Source organism: Pseudorasbora parva, chromosome 2 (assembly GCF_024679245.1).
Source record: "Pseudorasbora parva isolate DD20220531a chromosome 2, ASM2467924v1, whole genome shotgun sequence".
Lineage (NCBI taxonomy): Eukaryota > Metazoa > Chordata > Actinopteri > Cypriniformes > Gobionidae > Pseudorasbora > Pseudorasbora parva.
In genome coordinates, this window is record NC_090173.1 from 62,833,668 (window position 1) to 62,849,401 (window position 15,734).

At 48.1% G+C, this 15,734-nt stretch overlaps 16 non-coding genes across 16 annotated transcripts; 15 read left to right on the top strand and 1 right to left on the bottom strand.

Moving 5' to 3' along the window:
- Positions 1 to 5: 5 nt before the first annotated feature.
- Positions 6 to 77, top strand: trnag-ucc (transfer RNA glycine (anticodon UCC)). Its single transcript has one exon. It is a non-coding gene; the product is annotated as a tRNA-Gly (tRNA).
- A 525-nt stretch (positions 78 to 602) lies between these two features.
- On the top strand, positions 603 to 674 carry trnag-ucc (transfer RNA glycine (anticodon UCC)). Its single transcript has one exon. It is a non-coding gene; the product is annotated as a tRNA-Gly (tRNA).
- A 1,136-nt stretch (positions 675 to 1,810) lies between these two features.
- On the top strand, positions 1,811 to 1,882 carry trnag-ucc (transfer RNA glycine (anticodon UCC)). The gene has a single exon. It is a non-coding gene; the product is annotated as a tRNA-Gly (tRNA).
- A 526-nt stretch (positions 1,883 to 2,408) lies between these two features.
- Positions 2,409 to 2,480, top strand: trnag-ucc (transfer RNA glycine (anticodon UCC)). The gene has a single exon. It is a non-coding gene; the product is annotated as a tRNA-Gly (tRNA).
- A 1,136-nt stretch (positions 2,481 to 3,616) lies between these two features.
- Positions 3,617 to 3,688, top strand: trnag-ucc (transfer RNA glycine (anticodon UCC)). Its single transcript has one exon. It is a non-coding gene; the product is annotated as a tRNA-Gly (tRNA).
- Positions 3,689 to 4,812: 1,124 nt separating this feature from the next.
- Positions 4,813 to 4,884, top strand: trnag-ucc (transfer RNA glycine (anticodon UCC)). Its single transcript has one exon. It is a non-coding gene; the product is annotated as a tRNA-Gly (tRNA).
- Positions 4,885 to 6,008: 1,124 nt separating this feature from the next.
- trnag-ucc (transfer RNA glycine (anticodon UCC)) lies at positions 6,009 to 6,080 on the top strand. The gene has a single exon. It is a non-coding gene; the product is annotated as a tRNA-Gly (tRNA).
- A 1,734-nt stretch (positions 6,081 to 7,814) lies between these two features.
- Positions 7,815 to 7,886, top strand: trnag-ucc (transfer RNA glycine (anticodon UCC)). Its single transcript has one exon. It is a non-coding gene; the product is annotated as a tRNA-Gly (tRNA).
- Positions 7,887 to 7,995: 109 nt separating this feature from the next.
- On the bottom strand, positions 7,996 to 8,067 carry trnad-guc (transfer RNA aspartic acid (anticodon GUC)). The gene has a single exon. It is a non-coding gene; the product is annotated as a tRNA-Asp (tRNA).
- Positions 8,068 to 9,010: 943 nt separating this feature from the next.
- Positions 9,011 to 9,082, top strand: trnag-ucc (transfer RNA glycine (anticodon UCC)). The gene has a single exon. It is a non-coding gene; the product is annotated as a tRNA-Gly (tRNA).
- A 525-nt stretch (positions 9,083 to 9,607) lies between these two features.
- On the top strand, positions 9,608 to 9,679 carry trnag-ucc (transfer RNA glycine (anticodon UCC)). Its single transcript has one exon. It is a non-coding gene; the product is annotated as a tRNA-Gly (tRNA).
- Positions 9,680 to 10,813: 1,134 nt separating this feature from the next.
- On the top strand, positions 10,814 to 10,885 carry trnag-ucc (transfer RNA glycine (anticodon UCC)). The gene has a single exon. It is a non-coding gene; the product is annotated as a tRNA-Gly (tRNA).
- Positions 10,886 to 11,978: 1,093 nt separating this feature from the next.
- Positions 11,979 to 12,050, top strand: trnag-ucc (transfer RNA glycine (anticodon UCC)). The gene has a single exon. It is a non-coding gene; the product is annotated as a tRNA-Gly (tRNA).
- Positions 12,051 to 12,575: 525 nt separating this feature from the next.
- trnag-ucc (transfer RNA glycine (anticodon UCC)) lies at positions 12,576 to 12,647 on the top strand. Its single transcript has one exon. It is a non-coding gene; the product is annotated as a tRNA-Gly (tRNA).
- Positions 12,648 to 13,771: 1,124 nt separating this feature from the next.
- On the top strand, positions 13,772 to 13,843 carry trnag-ucc (transfer RNA glycine (anticodon UCC)). Its single transcript has one exon. It is a non-coding gene; the product is annotated as a tRNA-Gly (tRNA).
- A 1,733-nt stretch (positions 13,844 to 15,576) lies between these two features.
- trnag-ucc (transfer RNA glycine (anticodon UCC)) lies at positions 15,577 to 15,648 on the top strand. The gene has a single exon. It is a non-coding gene; the product is annotated as a tRNA-Gly (tRNA).
- The last annotated feature ends 86 nt before the right edge of the window (positions 15,649 to 15,734 follow it).

The window sequence follows — 15,734 nt, forward strand, 5'->3', positions numbered from 1 at the left end:
TGCCTGCGTTGGTGGTATAGTGGTGAGCATAGCTGCCTTCCAAGCAGTTGACCCGGGTTCGATTCCCGGCCAACGCAATTCTTTTGCTCAAAAATGTCTCCCGGGACCCTGGCCAGCTCTTTGTGTCACTTGTAGCTGGAGCAATAACTTTTGAATGGGTCTTTGGGCAGCAGTAAAGAACTAGACCTCCCCGTCGGGGAATCGAACCCCGGTCTTCCACGTGAAAGGCGGAGATACTGTCCACTATACTAACGAGGAGTTGTGGAAGGAGGCGTCGCACCCGATCAGCGCAACTGCTGCTCGCCGCAAACAGGCTTCCCATTTGCAGGTACGGCCTCATGAGTCATATCGCTTTAAAGAAGCCAACAGAACATCTATTATATAAATAAATATGAAGTGTCTGTATAAATTGTGGAATGTCACTGAATTAGAGAGCTTCTTTTTCAATGAAGAGATTGGTAGGTAGAGTCCATAGGTTAATGCATTTTTTTCAGTTGCGAGTCCAAACAGACAGAGTTTCAGTTCCTCTGCACACAGTCGCTGAAAATGTGTTGGGAGCATTGACCGCCTAAGGTGGCGTTCAGCAAACAAGCAAAATGCCTGCGTTGGTGGTATAGTGGTGAGCATAGCTGCCTTCCAAGCAGTTGACCCGGGTTCGATTCCCGGCCAACGCAATTCTTTTGCTCAAAACTGTCTCCCGGGGCCCCTGGCCAGCTCTTTGTGTCACTAGTAAATGGAGCAATAACTTTTGAATGGGTCTTTGGGCAGCAGTAAAGGACTAGACCTCCCCGTCGGGGAATCGAACCCCGGTCTTACGCGTGACAGGCGGAGATACTGTCCACTATACTAACGAGGAGTTGCAGAAGGCTGGCGTCGCACCCGATCAGCGCAACTGCTGCTCGCCGCAAACATCCTTCCCATTTGCAGGTACGGCCTCATGAGTCATATCGCTTCAAAGAAGCCAACAGAACATCTATTATATAAATAAATATGAAGTGTCTGTATAAATTGTGGAATGTCACTGAATTAGAGAGCTTGTTTTTCAATGAAGAGATTGGTAGGTAGAGTCCATAGGTTAATGCATTTTTTTCAGTTGCGAGTCCAAACAGACAGAGTTTCAGTTCCTCTGCACACAGTCGCTGAAAATGTGTTGGGAGCATTGACCGCCTAAGGTGGCGTTCAGCAAACAAGCAAAATGCCTGCGTTGGTGGTATAGTGGTGAGCATAGCTGCCTTCCAAGCAGTTGACCCGGGTTCGATTCCCGACCAACGCAATTCTTTTGCTCAAAACTGTCTCCCGGGGCCCCTGGCCAGCTCTTTGTGTCACTAGTAAATGGAGCAATAACTTTTGAATGGGTCTTTGGGCAGCAGTAAAGGACTAGACCTCCCCGTCGGGGAATCGAACCCCGGTCTTACGCGTGACAGGCGGAGATACTGTCCACTATACTAACGAGGAGTTGCGGAAGGCTGGCGTCGCACCCGATCAGCGCAACTGCTGCTCGCCGCAAACAGGCTTCCCATTTGCAGGTACGGCCTCATGAGTCATATCGCTTCACAGAAGCAAAGAGAAGCCAACAGAACATGTAAAATATAATTAAATATAAAGTGTCTGTATAAATTGAGGAATGTCACTGAATTAGAGAGCTTGTTTTTCAATGAAGAGATTGGTAGGTCAGGTCCATAGGTTAATGCATTTTTTTCAGTTGCTGGTCCAAACAGACAGAGTTTCAGTTCCTCTGCACACAGTCACTGATAATGTGTTGGGAGCATTGACCGCGTAAGGTGGCGTTCAGCAAACAAGCAAAATGCCTGCGTTGGTGGTATAGTGGTGAGCATAGCTGCCTTCCAAGCAGTTGACCCGGGTTCGATTCCCGGCCAACGCAATTCTTTTGATCAAAAATGTCTTCCGGGACCCTGGCCAGCTCTTTGTGTCACTTGTAGCTGGAGCAATAACTTTTGAATGGGTCTTTGGGCAGCAGTAAAGAATTAGACCTCCCCGTCGGGGAATCGAACCCCGGTCTTCCACCTGACAGGCGGAGATACTGTCCACTATACTAACGAGGAGTTGCGGAAGGCTGGCGTCGCACCCGATCAGCGCAACTGCTGCTCGTCGCAAAGAGGCTTCCCATTTGCAGGTACGGCCTCATGAGTCATAACGCTTCAAAGAAGCCAACAGAACATCTATTATATAAATAAATATGAAGTGTCTGTATAAATTGTGGAATGTCACTGAATTAGAGAGCTTCTTTTTCAATGAAGAGATTGGTAGGTAGAGTCCATAGGTTAATGCATTTTTTTCAGTTGCGAGTCCAAACAGACAGAGTTTCAGTTCCTCTGCACACAGTCGCTGAAAATGTGTTGGGAGCATTGACCGCCTAAGGTGGCGTTCAGCAAACAAGCAAAATGCCTGCGTTGGTGGTATAGTGGTGAGCATAGCTGCCTTCCAAGCAGTTGACCCGGGTTCGATTCCCGGCCAACGCAATTCTTTTGCTCAAAACTGTCTCCCGGGGCCCCTGGCCAGCTCTTTGTGTCACTTGTAAATGGAGCAATAACTTTTGAATGGGTCTTTGGGCAGCAGTAAAGGACTAGACCTCCCCGTCAGGGAATCGAACCCCGGTCTTCCGCGTGACAGGCGGAGATACTGTCCACTATACTAACGAGGAGTTGCAGAAGGCTGGCGTCGCACCCGATCAGCGCAACTGCTGCTCGCCGCAAACATCCTTCCCATTTGCAGGTACGGCCTCATGAGTCATATCGCTTCAAAGAAGCCAACAGAACATCTATTATATAAATAAATATGAAGTGTCTGTATAAATTGTGGAATGTCACTGAATTTGAGAGCTTGTTTTTCAATAAAGAGATTGGTAGGTAGAGTCCATAGGTTAATGCATTTTTTTCAATTGCGAGTCCAAACAGACAGAGTTTCAGTTCCTCTGCACACAGTCGCTGAAAATGTGTTGGGAGCATTGACCGCGTAAGGTGGCGTTCAGCAAACAAGCAAAATGTCTTCGTTGGTGGTATAGTGGTGAGCATAGCTGCCTTCCAAGCAGTTGACCCGGGTTCGATTCCCGGCCAACGCAATTCTTTTGCTCAAAACTGTCGCCCGGGGCCCCTGGCCAGCTCTTTGTGTCACTTGTAAATGGAGCAATAACTTTTGAATGGGTCTTTGGGCAGCAGTAAAGGACTAGACCTCCCCGTCGGGGAATCGAACCCCGGTCTTCCGCGTGACAGGCGGAGATACTGTCCACTATACTAACGAGGAGTTGCAGAAGGCTGGCGTCGCACCCGATCAGCGCAACTGCTGCTCGCCGCAAACATCCTTCCCATTTGCAGGTACGGCCTCATGAGTCATATCGCTTCACAGAAGCAAAGAGAAGCCAACAGAACATGTAAAATATAATTAAATATAAAGTGTCTGTATAAATTGAGGAATGTCACTGAATTAGAGAGCTTGTTTTTCAATGAAGAGATTGGTAGGTCAGGTCCATAGGTTAATGCATTTTTTTCAGTTGCTGGTCCAAACAGACAGAGTTTCAGTTCCTCTGCACACAGTCACTGATAATGTGTTGGGAGCATTGACCGCGTAAGGTGGCGTTCAGCAAACAAGCAAAATGCCTGCGTTGGTGGTATAGTGGTGAGCATAGCTGCCTTCCAAGCAGTTGACCCGGGTTCGATTCCCGGCCAACGCAGTTCTTTTGCTCAAAAATGTCTCCCGGGACCCTGGCCAGCTCTTTGTGTCACTTGTAGCTGGAGCAATAACTTTTGAATGGGTCTTTGGGCAGCAGTAAAGAATTAGACCTCCCCGTCGGGGAATCGAACCCCGGTCTTCCGCGTGACAGGCGGAGATACTGTCCACTATACTAACGAGGAGTTGCGGAAGGAGGCGTCGCACCCGATCAGCGCAACTGCTGCTCGTCGCAAACAGGCTTCCCATTTGCAGGTACGGCCTCATGAGTCATATCGCTTCAAAGAAGCCAACAGAACATCTATTATATAAATAAATATGAAGTGTCTGTATAAATTGTGGAATGTCACTGAATTAGAGAGCTTGTTTTTCAATGAAGAGATTGGTAGGTAGAGTCCATAGGTTAATGCATTTTTTTCAGTTGCGAGTCCAAACAGACAGAGTTTCAGTTCCTCTGCACACAGTCGCTGAAAATGTGTTGGGAGCATTGACCGCCTAAGGTGGCGTTCAGCAAACAAGCAAAATGCCTGCGTTGGTGGTATAGTGGTGAGCATAGCTGCCTTCCAAGCAGTTGACCCGGGTTCGATTCCCGACCAACGCAATTCTTTTGCTCAAAACTGTCGCCCGGGGCCCCTGGCCAGCTCTTTGTGTCACTTGTAAATGGAGCAATAACTTTTGAATGGGTCTTTGGGCAGCAGTAAAGGACTAGACCTCCCCGTCGGGGAATCGAACCCCGGTCTTCCGCGTGACAGGCGGAGATACTGTCCACTATACTAACGAGGAGTTGCAGAAGGCTGGCGTCGCACCCGATCAGCGCAACTGCTGCTCGCCGCAAACATCCTTCCCATTTGCAGGTACGGCCTCATGAGTCATATCGCTTCAAAGAAGCCAACAGAACATCTATTATATAAATAAATATAAAGTGTCTGTATAAATTGAGGAATGTCACTGAATTAGGGAGCTTGTTTTTCAATGAAGAGATTGGTAGGTAGAGTCCATAGGTTAATGCATTTTTTTCAGTTGCTGGTCCAAACAGACAGAGTTTCAGTTCCTCTGCACACAGTCACTGATAATGTGTTGGGAGCATTGACCGCGTAAGGTGGCGTTCAGCAAACAAGCAAAATGCCTGCGTTGGTGGTATAGTGGTGAGCATAGCTGCCTTCCAAGCAGTTGACCCGGGTTCGATTCCCGGCCAACGCAATTCTTTTGCTCAAAAATGTCTCCCGGGACCCTGGCCAGCTCTTTGTGTCACTTGTAGCTGGAGCAATAACTTTTGAATGGGTCTTTGGGCAGCAGTAAAGAATTAGACCTCCCCGTCGGGGAATCGAACCCCGGTCTTCCGCGTGACAGGGGGTGATACTGTCCACTATACTAACGAGGAGTTGCGGAAGGAGGCGTCGCACCCGATCAGCGCAACTGCTGCTCGTCGCAAACAGGCTTCCCATTTGCAGGTACGGCCTCATGAGTCATATCGCTTCAAAGAAGCCAACAGAACATCTATTATATAAATAAATATGAAGTGTCTGTATAAATTGTGGAATGTCACTGAATTAGAGAGCTTGTTTTTCAATGAAGAGATTGGTAGGTAGAGTCCATAGGTTAATGCATTTTTTTCAGTTGCGAGTCCAAACAGACAGAGTTTCAGTTCCTCTGCACACAGTCGCTGATAATGTGTTGGGAGCATTGACCGCCTAAGGTGGCGTTCAGCAAACAAGCAAAATGCCTGCGTTGGTGGTATAGTGGTGAGCATAGCTGCCTTCCAAGCAGTTGATCCGGGTTTGATTCCCGGCCAACACAATTCTTTTGCTCAAAACTGTCGCCCGGGGCCCCTGGCCAGCTCTTTGTGTCACTTGTAAATGGAGCAATAACTTTTGAATGGGTCTTTGGGCAGCAGTAAAGGACTAGACCTCCCCGTCGGGGAATCGAACCCCGGTCTTCCGCGTGACAGGCGGAGATACTGTCCACTAAACTAACGAGGAGTTGCAGAAGGCTGGCGTCGCACCCGATCAGCGCAACTGCTGCTCGCCGCAAACATCCTTCCCATTTGCAGGTACGGCCTCATGAGTCATATCGCTTCAAAGAAGCCAACAGAACATCTATTATATAAATAAATATGAAGTGTCTGTATAAATTGTGGAATGTCACTGAATTAGAGAGCTTGTTTTTCAATGAAGAGATTGGTAGGTAGAGTCCATAGGTTAATGCATTTTTTTCAGTTGCGAGTCCAAACAGACAGAGTTTCAGTTCCTCTGCACACAGTCGCTGAAAATGTGTTGGGAGCATTGACCGCCTAAGGTGGCGTTCAGAAAACAAGCAAAATGCCTGCGTTGGTGGTATAGTGGTGAGCATAGCTGCCTTCCAAGCAGTTGACCCGGGTTCGATTCCCGGCCAACGCAATTCTTTTGCTCAAAAATGTCTCCCGGGACCCTGGCCAACTCTTTGTGTCACTTGTAGCTGGAGCAATAACTTTTGAATGGGTCTTTGGGCAGCAGTAAAGGACTAGACCTCCCCGTCGGGGAATCGAACCCCGGTCTTCCGCGTGACAGGCGGAGATACTGTCCACTATACTAACGAGGAGTTGCAGAAGGCTGGCGTCGCACCCGATCAGCGCAACTGCTGCTCGCCGCAAACATCCTTCCCATTTGCAGGTACGGCCTCATGAGTCATATCGCTTCAAAGAAGCCAACAGAACATCTATTATATAAATAAATATGAAGTGTCTGTATAAATTGTGGAATGTCACTGAATTAGAGAGCTTGTTTTTCAATGAAGAGATTGGTAGGTAGAGTCCATAGGTTAATGCATTTTTTTCAGTTGCGAGTCCAAACAGACAGAGTTTCAGTTCCTCTGCACACCGTCGCTGAAAATGTGTTGGGAGCATTGACCGCCTAAGGTGGCGTTCAGCAAACAAGCAAAATGCCTGCGTTGGTGGTATAGTGGTGAGCATAGCTGCCTTCCAAGCAGTTGACCCGGGTTCGATTCCCGACCAACGCAATTCTTTTGCTCAAAACTGTCTCCCGGGGCCCCTGGCCAGCTCTTTGTGTCACTAGTAAATGGAGCAATAACTTTTGAATGGGTCTTTGGGCAGCAGTAAAGGACTAGACCTCCCCGTCGGGGAATCGAACCCCGGTCTTACGCGTGACAGGCGGAGATACTGTCCACTATACTAACGAGGAGTTGCGGAAGGCTGGCGTCGCACCCGATCAGCGCAACTGCTGCTCGCCGCAAACAGGCTTCCCATTTGCAGGTACGGCCTCATGAGTCATATCGCTTCACAGAAGCAAAGAGAAGCCAACAGAACATGTAATATATAATTAAATATAAAGTGTCTGTATAAATTGAGGAATGTCACTGAATTAGAGAGCTTGTTTTTCAATGAAGAGATTGGTAGGTCAGGTCCATAGGTTAATGCATTTTTTTCAGTTGCTGGTCCAAACAGACAGAGTTTCAGTTCCTCTGCACACAGTCACTGATAATGTGTTGGGAGCATTGACCGCGTAAGGTGGCGTTCAGCAAACAAGCAAAATGTCTTCGTTGGTGGTATAGTGGTGAGCATAGCTGCCTTCCAAGCAGTTGACCCGGGTTCGATTCCCGGCCAACGCAATTCTTTTGCTCAAAACTGTCGCCCGGGGCCCCTGGCCAGCTCTTTGTGTCACTCGTAAATGGAGCAATAACTTTTGAATGGGTCTTTGGGCAGCAGTAAAGGACTAGACCTCCCCGTCGGGGAATCGAACCCCGGTCTTCCGCGTGACAGGCGGAGATACTGTCCACTATACTAACGAGGAGTTGCAGAAGGCTGGCGTCGCACCCGATCAGCGCAACTGCTGCTCGCCGCAAACATCCTTCCCATTTGCAGGTACGGCCTCATGAGTCATATCGCTTCAAAGAAGCCAACAGAACATCTATTATATAAATAAATATAAAGTGTCTGTATAAATTGAGGAATGTCACTGAATTAGGGAGCTTGTTTTTCAATGAAGAGATTGGTAGGTCAGGTCCATAGGTTAATGCATTTTTTTCAGTTGCTGGTCCAAACAGACAGAGTTTCAGTTCCTCTGCACACAGTCACTGATAATGTGTTGGGAGCATTGACCGCGTAAGGTGGCGTTCAGCAAACAAGCAAAATGCCTGCGTTGGTGGTATAGTGGTGAGCATAGCTGCCTTCCAAGCAGTTGACCCGGGTTCGATTCCCGGCCAACGCAATTCTTTTGCTCAAAAATGTCTCCCGGGACCCTGGCCAGCTCTTTGTGTCACTTGTAGCTGGAGCAATAACTTTTGAATGGGTCTTTGGGCAGCAGTAAAGAATTAGACCTCCCCGTCGGGGAATCGAACCCCGGTCTTCCGCTTGACAGGCGGAGATACTGTCCACTATACTAACGAGGAGTTGCGGAAGGAGGCGTCGCACCCGATCAGCGCAACTGCTGCTCGTCGCAAACAGGCTTCCCATTTGCAGGTACGGCCTCATGAGTCATATCGCTTCAAAGAAGCCAACAGAACATCTATTATATAAATAAATATGAAGTGTCTGTATAAATTGTGGAATGTCACTGAATTAGAGAGCTTGTTTTTCAATGAAGAGATTGGTAGGTAGAGTCCATAGGTTAATGCATTTTTTTCAGTTGCGAGTCCAAACAGACAGAGTTTCAGTTCCTCTGCACACAGTCGCTGAAAATGTGTTGGGAGCATTGACCGCCTAAGGTGGCGTTCAGCAAACAAGCAAAATACCTGCGTTGGTGGTATAGTGGTGAGCATAGCTGCCTTCCAAGCAGTTGACCCGGGTTCGATTACCGACCAACGCAATTCTTTTGCTCAAAACTGTCGCCCGGGGCCCCTGGCCAGCTCTTTGTGTCACTTGTAAATGGAGCAATAACTTGTGAATGGGTCTTTGGGCAGCAGTAAAGGACTAGACCTCCCCGTCGGGGAATCGAACCCCGGTCTTCCGCGTGACAGGCGGAGATACTGTCCACTATACTAACGAGGAGTTGCAGAAGGCTGGCGTCGCACCCGATCAGCGCAACTGCTGCTCGCCGCAAACATCCTTCCCATTTGCAGGTACGGCCTCATGAGTCATATCGCTTCAAAGAAGCCAACAGAACATCTATTATATAAATAAATATAAAGTGTCTGTATAAATTGAGGAATGTCACTGAATTAGGGAGCTTGTTTTTCAATGAAGAGATTGGTAGGTAGAGTCCATAGGTTAATGCATTTTTTTCAGTTGCTGGTCCAAACAGACAGAGTTTCAGTTCCTCTGCACACAGTCACTGATAATGTGTTGGGAGCATTGACCGCGTAAGGTGGCGTTCAGCAAACAAGCAAAATGCCTGCGTTGGTGGTATAGTGGTGAGCATAGCTGCCTTCCAAGCAGTTGACCCGGGTTCGATTCCCGGCCAACGCAATTCTTTTGCTCAAAAATGTCTCCCGGGACCCTGGCCAGCTCTTTGTGTCACTTGTAGCTGGAGCAATAACTTTTGAATGGGTCTTTGGGCAGCAGTAAAGAATTAGACCTCCCCGTCGGGGAATCGAACCCCGGTCTTCCGCGTGACAGGCGGAGATACTGTTCACTATACTAACGAGGAGTTGCGGAAGGAGGCGTCGCACCCGATCAGCGCAACTGCTGCTCGTCGCAAACAGGCTTCCCATTTGCAGGTACGGCCTCATGAGTCATATCGCTTCAAAGAAGCCAACAGAACATCTATTATATAAATAAATATGAAGTGTCTGTATAAATTGTGGAATGTCACTGAATTAGAGAGCTTGTTTTTCAATGAAGAGATTGGTAGGTAGAGTCCATAGGTTAATGCATTTTTTTCAGTTGCGAGTCCAAACAGACAGAGTTTCAGTTCCTCTGCACACAGTCGCTGAAAATGTGTTGGGAGCATTGACCGCCTAAGGTGGCGTTCAGCAAACAAGCAAAATGCCTGCGTTGGTGGTATAGTGGTGAGCATAGCTGCCTTCCAAGCAGTTGACCCGGGTTCGATTCCCGGCCAACGCAATTCTTTTGCTCAAAAATGTCTCCCGGGGCCCTGGCCAACTCTTTGTGTCACTTGTAGCTGGAGCAATAACTTTTGAATGGGTCTTTGGGCAGCAGTAAAGAATTAGACCTCCCCTTCGGGGAATCGAACCCCGGTCTTCCGCGTGACAGGCGGAGATACTGTCCACTATACTAACGAGGAGTTGCGGAAGGCTGGCGTCGCACCCGATCAGCGCAACTGCTGCTCGCCGCAAACAGGCTTCCCATTTGCAGGTACGGCCTCATGAGTCATATCGCTTCACAGAAGCAAAGAGAAGCCAACAGAACATGTAATATATAATTAAATATAAAGTGTCTGTATAAATTGAGGAATGTCACTGAATTAGAGAGCTTGTTTTTCAATGAAGAGATTGGTAGGTAGAGTCCATAGGTTAATGCATTTTTTTCAGTTGCTGGTCCAAACAGACAGAGTTTCAGTTCCTCTGCACACAGTCACTGATAATGTGTTGGGAGCATTGACCGCGTAAGGTGGCGTTCAGCAAACAAGCAAAATGCCTGCGTTGGTGGTATAGTGGTGAGCATAGCTGCCTTCCAAGAAGTTGACCCGGGTTCGATTCCCGACCAACGCAATTCTTTTGCTCAAAACTGTCGCCCGGGGCCCCTGGCCAGCTCTTTGTGTCACTTGTAAATGGAGCAATAACTTTTGAATGGGTCTTTGGGCAGCAGTAAAGAATTAGACCTCCCCGTCGGGGAATCGAACCCCGGTCTTCCGCGTGACAGGCGGAGATACTGTCCACTATACTAACGAGGAGTTGCGGAAGGAGGCGTCGCACCCGATCAGCGCAACTGCTGCTCGTCGCAAACAGGCTTCCCATTTGCAGGTACGGCCTCATGAGTCATATCGCTTCAAAGAAGCCAACAGAACATCTATTATATAAATAAATATGAAGTGTCTGTATAAATTGTGGAATGTCACTGAATTAGAGAGCTTGTTTTTCAATGAAGAGATTGGTAGGTAGAGTCCATAGGTTAATGCATTTTTTTCAGTTGCGAGTCCAAACAGACAGAGTTTCAGTTCCTCTGCACACAGTCGCTGAAAATGTGTTGGGAGCATTGACCGCCTAAGGTGGCGTTCAGCAAACAAGCAAAATGCCTGCGTTGGTGGTATAGTGGTGAGCATAGCTGCCTTCCAAGCAGTTGACCCGGGTTCGATTCCCGGCCAACGCAATTCTTTTGCTCAAAAATGTCTCCCGGGGCCCTGGCCAACTCTTTGTGTAACTTGTAGCTGGAGCAATAACTTTTGAATGGGTCTTTGGGCAGCAGTAAAGAATTAGACCTCCCCGTCGGGGAATCGAACCCCGGTCTTCCGCGTGACAGGCGGAGATACTGTCCACTATACTAACGAGGAGTTGTGGAAAGCTGGCGTCGCACCCGATCAGCGCAACTGCTGCTCGCCGCAAACAGGCTTCCCATTTGCAGGTACGGCCTCATGAGTCATATCGCTTCACAGAAGCAAAGAGAAGCCAACAGAACATGTAATATATAATTAAATATAAAGTGTCTGTATAAATTGAGGAATGTCACTGAATTAGAGAGCTTGTTTTTCAATGAAGAGATTTGTAGGTCAGGTCCATAGGTTAATGCATTTTTTTCAGTTGCTGGTCCAAACAGACAGAGTTTCAGTTCCTCTGCACACAGTCACTGATAATGTGTTGGGAGCATTGACCGCGTAAGCTGGCGTTCAGCAAACAAGCAAAATGCCTGCGTTGGTGGTATAATGGTGAGCATAGCTGCCTTCCAAGCAGTTGACCCGGGTTCGATTCCCGGCCAACGCAATTCTTTTGCTCAAAACTGTCGCCCGGGGCCCCTGGCCAGCTCTTTGTGTCACTTGTAAATGGAGCAATAACTTTTGAATGGGTCTTTGGGCAGCAGTAAAGGACTAGACCTCCCCGTCGGGGAATCGAACCCCGGTCTTCCGCGTGACAGGCAGAGATACTGTCCACTATACTAACGAGGAGTTGCAGAAGGCTGGCCTCGCACCCGATCAGCGCAACTGCTGCTCGCCGCAAACATGCTTCCCATTTGCAGGTACGGCCTCATGAGTCATATATAAAGTGTCTGTATAAATTGAGGAATGTCACTGAATTAGAGAGCTTGTTTTTCAATGAAGAGATTTGTAGGTCAGGTCCATAGGTTAATGCATTTTTTTCAGTTGCTGGTCCAAACAGACAGAGTTTCAGTTCCTCTGCACACAGTCACTGATAATGTGTTGGGAGCATTGACCGCGTAAGGTGGCGTTCAGCAAACAAGCAAAATGCCTGCGTTGGTGGTATAGTGGTGAGCATAGCTGCCTTCCAAGCAGTTGACCCGGGTTCGATTCCCGGCCAACGCAGTTCTTTTGCTCAAAAATGTCTCCCGGGACCCTGGCCAGCTCTTTGTGTCACTTGTAGCTGGAGCAATAACTTTTGAATGGGTCTTTGGGCAGCAGTAAAGAATTAGACCTCCCCGTCGGGGAATCGAACCCCGGTCTTCCGCGTGACAGGCGGAGATACTGTCCACTATACTAACGAGGAGTTGCGGAAGGAGGCGTCGCACCCGATCAGCGCAACTGCTGCTCGTCGCAAACAGGCTTCCCATTTGCAGGTACGGCCTCATGAGTCATATCGCTTCAAAGAAGCCAACAGAACATCTATTATATAAATAAATATAAAGTGTCTGTATAAATTGAGGAATGTCACTGAATTAGGGAGCTTGTTTTTCAATGAAGAGATTGGTAGGTAGAGTCCATAGGTTAATGCATTTTTTTCAGTTGCTGGTCCAAACAGACAGAGTTTCAGTTCCTCTGCACACAGTCACTGATAATGTGTTGGGAGCATTGACCGCGTAAGGTGGCGTTCAGCAAACAAGCAAAATGCCTGCGTTGGTGGTATAGTGGTGAGCATAGCTGCCTTCCAAGCAGTTGACCCGGGTTCGATTCCCGGCCAACGCAATTCTTTTGCTCAAAAATGTCTCCCGGGACCCTGGCCAGCTCTTTGTGTCACTTGTAGCTGGAGCAATAACTTTTGAATGGGTCTTTGGGCAGCAGTAAAGAATTAGACCTCCCCGTCGGGGAATCGAACCCCGGTCTTCCGCGTGACAGGGGGAGATACTGTCCACTATACTAACGAGGAGTTGCGGAAGGAGGCGTCGCACCCGATCAGCGCAACTGCTGCTCGTCGCAAACAGGCTTCCCATTTGCAGGTACGGCCTCATGAGTCATATCGCTTCAAAGAAGCCAACAGAACATCTATTATATAAATAAATATGAAGTGTCTGTATAAATTGTGGAATGTCACTGAATTAGAGAGCTTGTTTTTCAATGAAGAGATTGGTAGGTAGAGTCCATAGGTTAATGCATTTTTTTCAGTTGCGAGTCCAAACAGACAGAGTTTCAGTTCCTCTGCACACAGTCGCTGATAATGTGTTGGGAGCATTGACCGCCTAAGGTGGCGTTCAGCAAACAAGCAAAATGCCTGCGTTGGTGGTATAGTGGTGAGCATAGCTGCCTTCCAAGCAGTTGATCCGGGTTTGATTCCCGGCCAACACAATTCTTTTGCTCAAAACTGTCGCCCGGGGCCCCTGGCCAGCTCTTTGTGTCACTTGTAAATGGAGCAATAACTTTTGAATGGGTCTTTGGGCAGCAGTAAAGGACTAGACCTCCCCGTCGGGGAATCGAACCCCGGTCTTCCGCGTGACAGGCGGAGATACTGTCCACTAAACTAACGAGGAGTTGCAGAAGGCTGGCGTCGCACCCGATCAGCGCAACTGCTGCTCGCCGCAAACATCCTTCCCATTTGCAGGTACGGCCTCATGAGTCATATCGCTTCAAAGAAGCCAACAGAACATCTATTATATAAATAAATATGAAGTGTCTGTATAAATTGTGGAATGTCACTGAATTAGAGAGCTTGTTTTTCAATGAAGAGATTGGTAGGTAGAGTCCATAGGTTAATGCATTTTTTTCAGTTGCGAGTCCAAACAGACAGAGTTTCAGTTCCTCTGCACACAGTCGCTGAAAATGTGTTGGGAGCATTGACCCCCTAAGGTGGCGTTCAGAAAACAAGCAAAATGCCTGCGTTGGTGGTATAGTGGTGAGCATAGCTGCCTTCCAAGCAGTTGACCCGGGTTCGATTCCCGGCCAACGCAATTCTTTTGCTCAAAAATGTCTCCCGGGGCCCTGGCCAACTCTTTGTGTAACTTGTAGCTGGAGCAATAACTTTTGAATGGGTCTTTGGGCAGCAGTAAAGAATTAGACCTCCCCGTCGGGGAATCGAACCCCGGTCTTCCGCGTGACAGGCGGAGATACTGTCCACTATACTAACGAGGAGTTGCGGAAATCTGGCGTCGCACCCGATCAGCGCAACTGCTGCTCGCCGCAAACAGGCTTCCCATTTGCAGGTACGGCCTCATGAGTCATATCGCTTCACAGAAGCAAAGAGAAGCCAACAGAACATGTAATATATAATTAAATATAAAGTGTCTGTATAAATTGAGGAATGTCACTGAATTAGAGAGCTTGTTTTTCAATGAAGAGATTTGTAGGTCAGGTCCATAGGTTAATGCATTTTTTTCAGTTGCTGGTCCAAACAGACAGAGTTTCAGTTCCTCTGCACACAGTCACTGATAATGTGTTGGGAGCATTGACCGCGTAAGCTGGCGTTCAGCAAACAAGCAAAATGCCTGCGTTGGTGGTATAATGGTGAGCATAGCTGCCTTCCAAGCAGTTGACCCGGGTTCGATTCCCGGCCAACGCAATTCTTTTGCTCAAAACTGTCGCCCGGGGCCCCTGGCCAGCTCTTTGTGTCACTTGTAAATGGAGCAATAACTTTTGAATGGGTCTTTGGGCAGCAGTAAAGGACTAGACCTCCCCGTCGGGGAATCGAACCCCGGTCTTCGCCGTGACAGGCAGAGATACTGTCCACTATACTAACGAGGAGTTGCAGAAGGCTGGCCTCGCACCCGATCAGCGCAACTGCTGCTCGCCGCAAACAGGCTTCCCATTTGCAGGTACGGCCTCATGAGTCATATCGCTTCAAAGAAGCCAACAGAACATCTATTATATAAATAAATATGAAGTGTCTGTATAAATTGTGGAATGTCACTGAATTAGAGAGCTTGTTTTTCAATGAAGAGATTGGTAGGTAGAGTCCATAGGTTAATGCATTTTTTTCAGTTGCGAGTCCAAACAGACAGAGTTTCAGTTCCTCTGCACACAGTCACTGATAATGTGTTGGGAGCATTGGCCGCGTAAGGTGGCGTTCAGCAAACAAGTAAAATGCCTGCGTTGGTGGTATAGTGGTGAGCATAGCTGCCTTCCAAGATGTTGACCCGGGTTCGATTCCCGACCAACGCAATTCTTTTGCTCAAAACTGTCGCCCGGGGCCCCTGGCCAGCTCTTTGTGTCACTTGTAAATGGAGCAATAACTTTTGAATGGGTCTTTGGGCAGCAGTAAAGAATTAGACCTCCCCGTCGGGGAATCGAACCCCGGTCTTACGCGTGACAGGCGGAGATACTGTCCACTATACTAACGAGGAGTTGCGGAAGGAGGCGTCGCACCCGATCAGCGCAACTGCTGCTCGTCGCAAACAGGCTTCCCATTTGCAGGTACGGCCTCATGAGTCATATCGCTTCAAAGAAGCCAACAGAACATCTATTATATAAATAAATATGAAGTGTCTGTATAAATTGTGGAATGTCACTGAATTAGAGAGCTTGTTTTTCAATGAAGAGATTGGTAGGTAGAGTCCATAGGTTAATGCATTTTTTTCAGTTGCGAGTCCAAACAGACAGAGTTTCAGTTCCTCTGCACACAGTCGCTGAAAATGTGTTGGGAGCATTGACCGCCTAAGGTGGCGTTCAGAAAACAAGCAAAATGCCTGCGTTGGTGGTATAGTGGTGAGCATAGCTGCCTTCCAAGCAGTTGACCCGGGTTCGATTCCCGGCCAACGCAATTCTTTTGCTCAAAAATGTCTCCGGGGACCCTGGCCAACTCTTTGTGTCACTTGTAGCTGGAGCAATAACTTTTGAATGGGTCTT